The following is a 6169-nucleotide window of genomic DNA, read 5'->3' on the forward strand; positions in this document are numbered from 1 at the left end:
ATTTAAATGCATTGTATTTTTATGTTTTTGAATTAAAATAGCCTGTTGAATTGTACTACCTGAAAAAAAATGCATTGTATTAACCGTGCTTGAATTTTAATGCATTGTATTTTTAGGTTTTGCATTTTTAAGGGCTGAAATTCAACATGCGTGTATATTTTCTGTATTAAAAATTCAATAGTCCACATTCACCTTTTAGATTTCACTTTAAAATATTCGGTCTGTTTAAAAATACAACGTAAAATATTCAGCAGGCAAGTTTCAGTCCATTTAAATTCGCGTCCAAAAATTCAAGTCCAAAAATTCAGTCGTACAGATTTCAACATTTAACATCCGGGAACTGCAGGAAAAGCAGTAGAGTACCGAGTATAATCTCATCTGCTGTTAATCGATCTGGCCAGCAGGTGGTGCACGTGTTCGCCAAAACTTTGTACATGTAAGATGATTTATCCACTGCAGTGATGAATGTTGGCTTTTATGTTCAGTTTTAGTAGAACAACTGTAATACACTCATACAGAGAGTGTATTGTTTGGTTATGTTATTGACAGGATACTAAACGGTTTTTAAATGCCATATAAATTAAATAGGGCCTTTCTGCCTGCTATTGGCTTCGTTTCTCAAAAGCTAAGTTGATTGTAGATTTTATTGGTGGCAATCTACCATCTTCTTATGCCTACGAGAAACGGACACGTTTTTGTAATTCGTCACCTCAGTTTATAAACCATACTCGGATTATTGAACTGTTCAAGTTACAAATTGTGCGCGCGGATTAATAAACCATACGCACAATTAAACAATCAGTGCTCTCAGATTTTCAATCCATATCCACAAATTCATAAACAATAAATAAACAGTGCACACGCTTTCGCAATGGTTTTGCAAACTGAGTCCACTACCGCAGAGGTCCCCAACCACCGGGTCGTGGACAAGTTGCCACCGGTCGCAAGAACATCCTGAAAAAATGTGCATAATAGCTACGTTATAGTTTAATCAGGTGTTTTGTCCTTTACGAGCCGACTTCAAATAACATATCAATCCACTTCTATACAGGGCCGCGCTCTCTCTTTTTCTTTCTCTCTCTCTCTCTCTCTCTCTCTCTCTCTCTCTCTCTCTCTCTCTCTCTCTCTCTCTCTCTCTCTCTCCCTCTCTCTACCAGCGCATCGGCGATCACATTGCTGTCATTAGAGTTCAACCATACAGTACTTCTAAAACACAATCGATCAAAGAATTGCAAAGGTATGACTTTATGAATAAAATGAAGACATTCATTTGATATCGCAAATGAAACTAATTGCAGGCAGGCGCGGAGCTAGATTGACAGCTGGCCCGCCCAATCAGAAATGAAAAATAAATAATACTCGGGACGTCGGGGTAGCGATTTTGCGAGCCCTGCATAGGTTTGTTTTGTAGAAAGACTTTCTTTAAAGTGAATTTCGTTTTGTATAAATTGTATCCTAATATTAATCAATGTTTAATCAAACAATTGCCTCGATTTAATAAATAAGAAGCAAACCAAGAACGTCTGTGGTGTGGATTATAGTGAACCCACTATATTTCCGCAGCCTATTCTTTCTGCTTTTAATGCATTTCTTAAATGAATGTCTCAATTACACAGTAGGCTTATAGGTTGTTATGATAGGCTATTTGTTGCTAAAAGCAATAGACTATATTGTATAAAGTCAAGTGTAGCAATAAACATGGCGTGACTTAGTGCTGAGTTAGAGAGCTGGTAGGCTATCAAACAACATCACTGTGATCAGATGTTTCCTTTCTATTTTTTACCCCGCTGTCATATTTGTTGTGTGTTTATGTTATTGAGAGGAAAGCGCGCAGCACATATTTATAACGTATTGTTATTCAAAATACGTTTTCCACTTGCTTGCAAAAAAAGTTCTCAAAGTGATCATGGCTGAAAGCTGCTCGGGAATATTTTTTTCATTAGAACCATAATGTAACGCAACATTCAACTTCTTTATAATAGTTTTTAAATAGTTATCAGGCTTACTTATAATTTTACTGTTTTTAACATAACATGCAATAGGTAAAATACACCATATGAAGTTGTATCCATGTCTAACTGTCCCGGGGCTATGGCGAATTCCTGTCGGGCTACAAAGATGTATCTGCGCCCTGCCCGTCGGAGGAAAAAATATTGTAATGGGTTTGCATTCTCTCAGATTTAGTTAGGTAATTATATTGTATGTAATTCCGTGTCATCTTGTTAGTTATTACTATCCCCACTAACAAGTGAAACTGTCAGGAAATGAAGTGAAAGCATAACTAAACCCATTATTCCTTTCGTGTTCACGTCTGAAATGCGCGCTCCTCGGCTCCGCTCTTTACGAGTACCCGCTTCTTATGGTCATCAAAAAGTATATTAAATGTTTATTTATTTGTCATTTCGTTTAACCTCAGAGTCAAACATTATTCTAGCAATTCCCTTTTTCTTTCTTTATTTAGTAAGTTAACTTAAATATCTGAGAACGAAAATATATTTTTAGTGATTTGTATGAAGAGAATATGATGTTAGAAGCTTTATTTTATAACACAAAATAGTGACTGCACACTCACTTGCAAAAATTATTTATTATAACCAACGTATCGGCAAATAGCCTTCGTCAAGGTATGTGTTCGCTCAGAGTGAAGCTTCATTTTAAGCATTTAGTAGCTTAATTTATTTAAACAGTTTTAATAGGCTATTTTAAAAAGTATTAGGTTTTTTGTGTTCATTTATATTTCTTGTCACTGTGTGCAGGTTCTTTTTTGTAGGCTATATGACAGCCCAATAATTTTTTTAACCAAAAAGGCTTAATTGTCATGTTGCATTACAATTTAAAGTATATCAATAATGTCAAAAATGTGACGTGCAGTTCGGGTGTTCTCACCAATACGCTTGTGATTCCTGAAGTTTTGACGAATTTTATAGACTTGTTATAGTTTCTTATTCAAAAGTGACACCCATAGATTCAGGTCCACCCGGACTTAATCCATGCCCACCCATATGTCACGTTCTGCATCCGCCACTGAAAGGGTGACTTCAGATGATGAAATGTAACCATTGATTTTTTTGGATGCTATTAGTCACCAACAAAAATTCTCACAGACACAGTTACATTTGTGCTATTGTAGTTTGGACGTGTTTATTATTATTCTGTAATATGGAAAAAATATAAATAATAAAAAAAAATGTAGGGGTTGTCCTCGGTATTTGAAAAATCCTGGCTACGGCCTTAATGACAGCAATGTGATCGCCGATGCGCTGGTAGAGAGAGAGAGAGAGAGAGAGAGAGAGAGAGAGAGAGAGAGAGAGAGACAAAGAAAAAGAGTGAGCACGGCCCTGTATAGAAGTGGATTGATATGTTATTTGAAGTCGGCTCGTAAAGGACAAAACACCTGATTAAACTATAACGTAGCTATTATGCACATTTTTTCAGGATGTTCTTGCGACCGGTGGCAACTTGTCCACGACCCGTGGTTGGGGACCTCTGCGGTAGTGGACTCAGTTTGCAAAACCATTGCGAAAGCGTGTGCACTGTTTATTTATTGTTTATGAATTTGTGGATATGGATTGAAAATCTGAGAGCACTGATTGTTTAATTGTGCGTATGGTTTATTAATCCGCGCGCACAATTTGTAACTTGAACAGTTCAATAATCCGAGTATGGTTTATAAACTCAGGTGAAGAATTACAAAAACGTGTCCGTTTCTCGTAGGCATAAGAAGATGGTAGATTGCCACCAATAAAATCTACAATCAACTTAGCTTTTGAGAAACGAAGCCAATAGCAGGCAGAAAGGCCCTATTTAATTTATATGGCATTTAAAAACCGTTTAGTATCCTGTCAATAACATAACCAAACAATACACTCTCTGTATGAGTGTATTACAGTTGTTCTACTAAAACTGAACATAAAAGCCAACATTCATCACTGCAGTGGATAAATCATCTTACATGTACAAAGTTTTGGCGAACACGTGCACCACCTGCTGGCCAGATCGATTAACAGCAGATGAGATTATACTCGGTACTCTACTGCTTTTCCTGCAGTTCCCGGATGTTAAATGTTGAAATCTGTACGACTGAATTTTTGGACTTGAATTTTTGGACGCGAATTTAAATGGACTGAAACTTGCCTGCTGAATATTTTACGTTGTATTTTTAAACAGACCGAATATTTTAAAGTGAAATCTAAAAGGTGAATGTGGACTTTTGAATTTTTAATACAGAAAATATACACGCATGTTGAATTTCAGCCCTTAAAAATGCAAAACCTAAAAATACAATGCATTAAAATTCAAGCACGGTTAATACAATGCATTTTTTTTCAGGTAGTACAATTCAACAGGCTGTTTTAATTCAAAAACATAAAAATACAATGCATTAAAATTCAAGTACGGTTAATACAATGCATTTTTTTTCAGGTAGTACAATTCAACAGGCTATTTTAATTCAAAAACTTTTGTCATTATTTTTCTTCCATATACGTAGGCCTACCTATATTTTAAGTACCTATATTTTATATTGAGACTTATTGCAGCATTAGGTTAACACGCAGGGCCTTTACAGAGTGACTTAAGGTAGTTAAATTATGCAAAGTAAAGAGAACTGTGTGTATATGAGTTACATGTTTTCTACCTGTTTACGCCCAAAACAATATCTTCACAATAACCTGAATACAATTAAACAAACTATTTGAGCTGGGTTTAATAAGTGAACAGAGATAAGGGTTATTGTAAAACAGGCTTATATAGCCTTTAACTAGCGAAGATGCTTTAATAGGAAGATTTTAAGAATTACAATTAGAAACAATACATTTAAAGAAGTAAAACAAATAGGCTATGCATTTACTATTATTCTCTAAAATTTCTAGAACAAATCTAATATTCTGGAAAATAATTTAAACGAACCCCTGGAAAACTACTGGATGACGAGTCATGTCATTTCGGTTGAAATAAGGTTGCCTTAAGAAGAAAGGTAGTGATGTGTCAATGAAAAAACTTCTTACCCTGCTGACGTCAGCAAAACTTGTAGCCAGCCAATGGGTACTGAGTATTAATGCACGCACCATTTTTGTCAGAGACTTCAGGAGGAGAATACTAAAAAGTTACCTAGGACATACTGGCTGAAGGAGAATCCGATCAATGAGGAGAAAGCGTGTTTTGAGTAATTAGATCCCTCGACTGTTCATTTAGAGTCCAGGCTTTACCCAAGAGACTGATGCCCCTAGGACTCCTCACTAATCGACATTTTTGGTCACTGACGGAATAATTCACGTATTTAAGGTTTTAAGTTATTAAAGGGATAGTTTCCCCAAAAACGAAAATTCTGTCATAATTTAACAAGGAAGATATTTTGAGGAATGTTTGTACCCAACCGTTCGTGAACCCCATTCACTTCCATGAGAAAATAATACAATAGAAATGAATGGGCTCACAAAGGGTTTGGTTAGGCTATACACATTTTTTTTAAAATATCTTCTTACGTGTTCATCAGAAAAAAGACATTTATACAGGTTTGTAACAACATGAGAGTGAGTAAATGATGACACAATTTTCATTTTTGGGGTGAACTATCCCTTTATAATGTAATGGAAGTGAAAGCTTCAGATATAGGGTTATTTTTCTGTTTGTAGTCTGCGTATTATAATAGCCTACACAAATATTAGCAAATTCAGAATTTTGTTTACTGATAGTTCACACAAAAACATACAATTTTAAAAATCGTTTCAAGCTTAAGAATAGCGATTGAGTCCGTATAAATTAATAGTAAAAACTGCGTCCGTATATGTGGAATATGTGTACACTGTTGTATGTATATAGGAATTTTACTAAATAAAAGTATTAACCATAGTAAAAACCTTTGACGAAACGAACAGTTGCATAACTGCAATATTGAGGAAAGCCCGCGTGTTGTATTGGGCTGCAATATGCTGAATTTAATTACGAGTTTTGACTGAGGCATTTTTGCCCCGGGTGTTGTCTCCATCTCTCGGCGGAAGAAAGCAACAACACCATAATAATCTGGGTGTGTGATCATTTTGATAAATCAGAAGCAATATTTAGCCCCATAATAATAGTGTTATTCAGTCTTGGAGAAATCTTAAAATCTTAAACTTAGTGGTGTGTCAGCATGTATTAAACATAGACAGTGATTTCAAACGCACAGCAA

Source organism: Paramisgurnus dabryanus, chromosome 22, assembly GCF_030506205.2.
Source record: "Paramisgurnus dabryanus chromosome 22, PD_genome_1.1, whole genome shotgun sequence".
NCBI classification, from domain to species: domain Eukaryota; kingdom Metazoa; phylum Chordata; class Actinopteri; order Cypriniformes; family Cobitidae; genus Paramisgurnus; species Paramisgurnus dabryanus.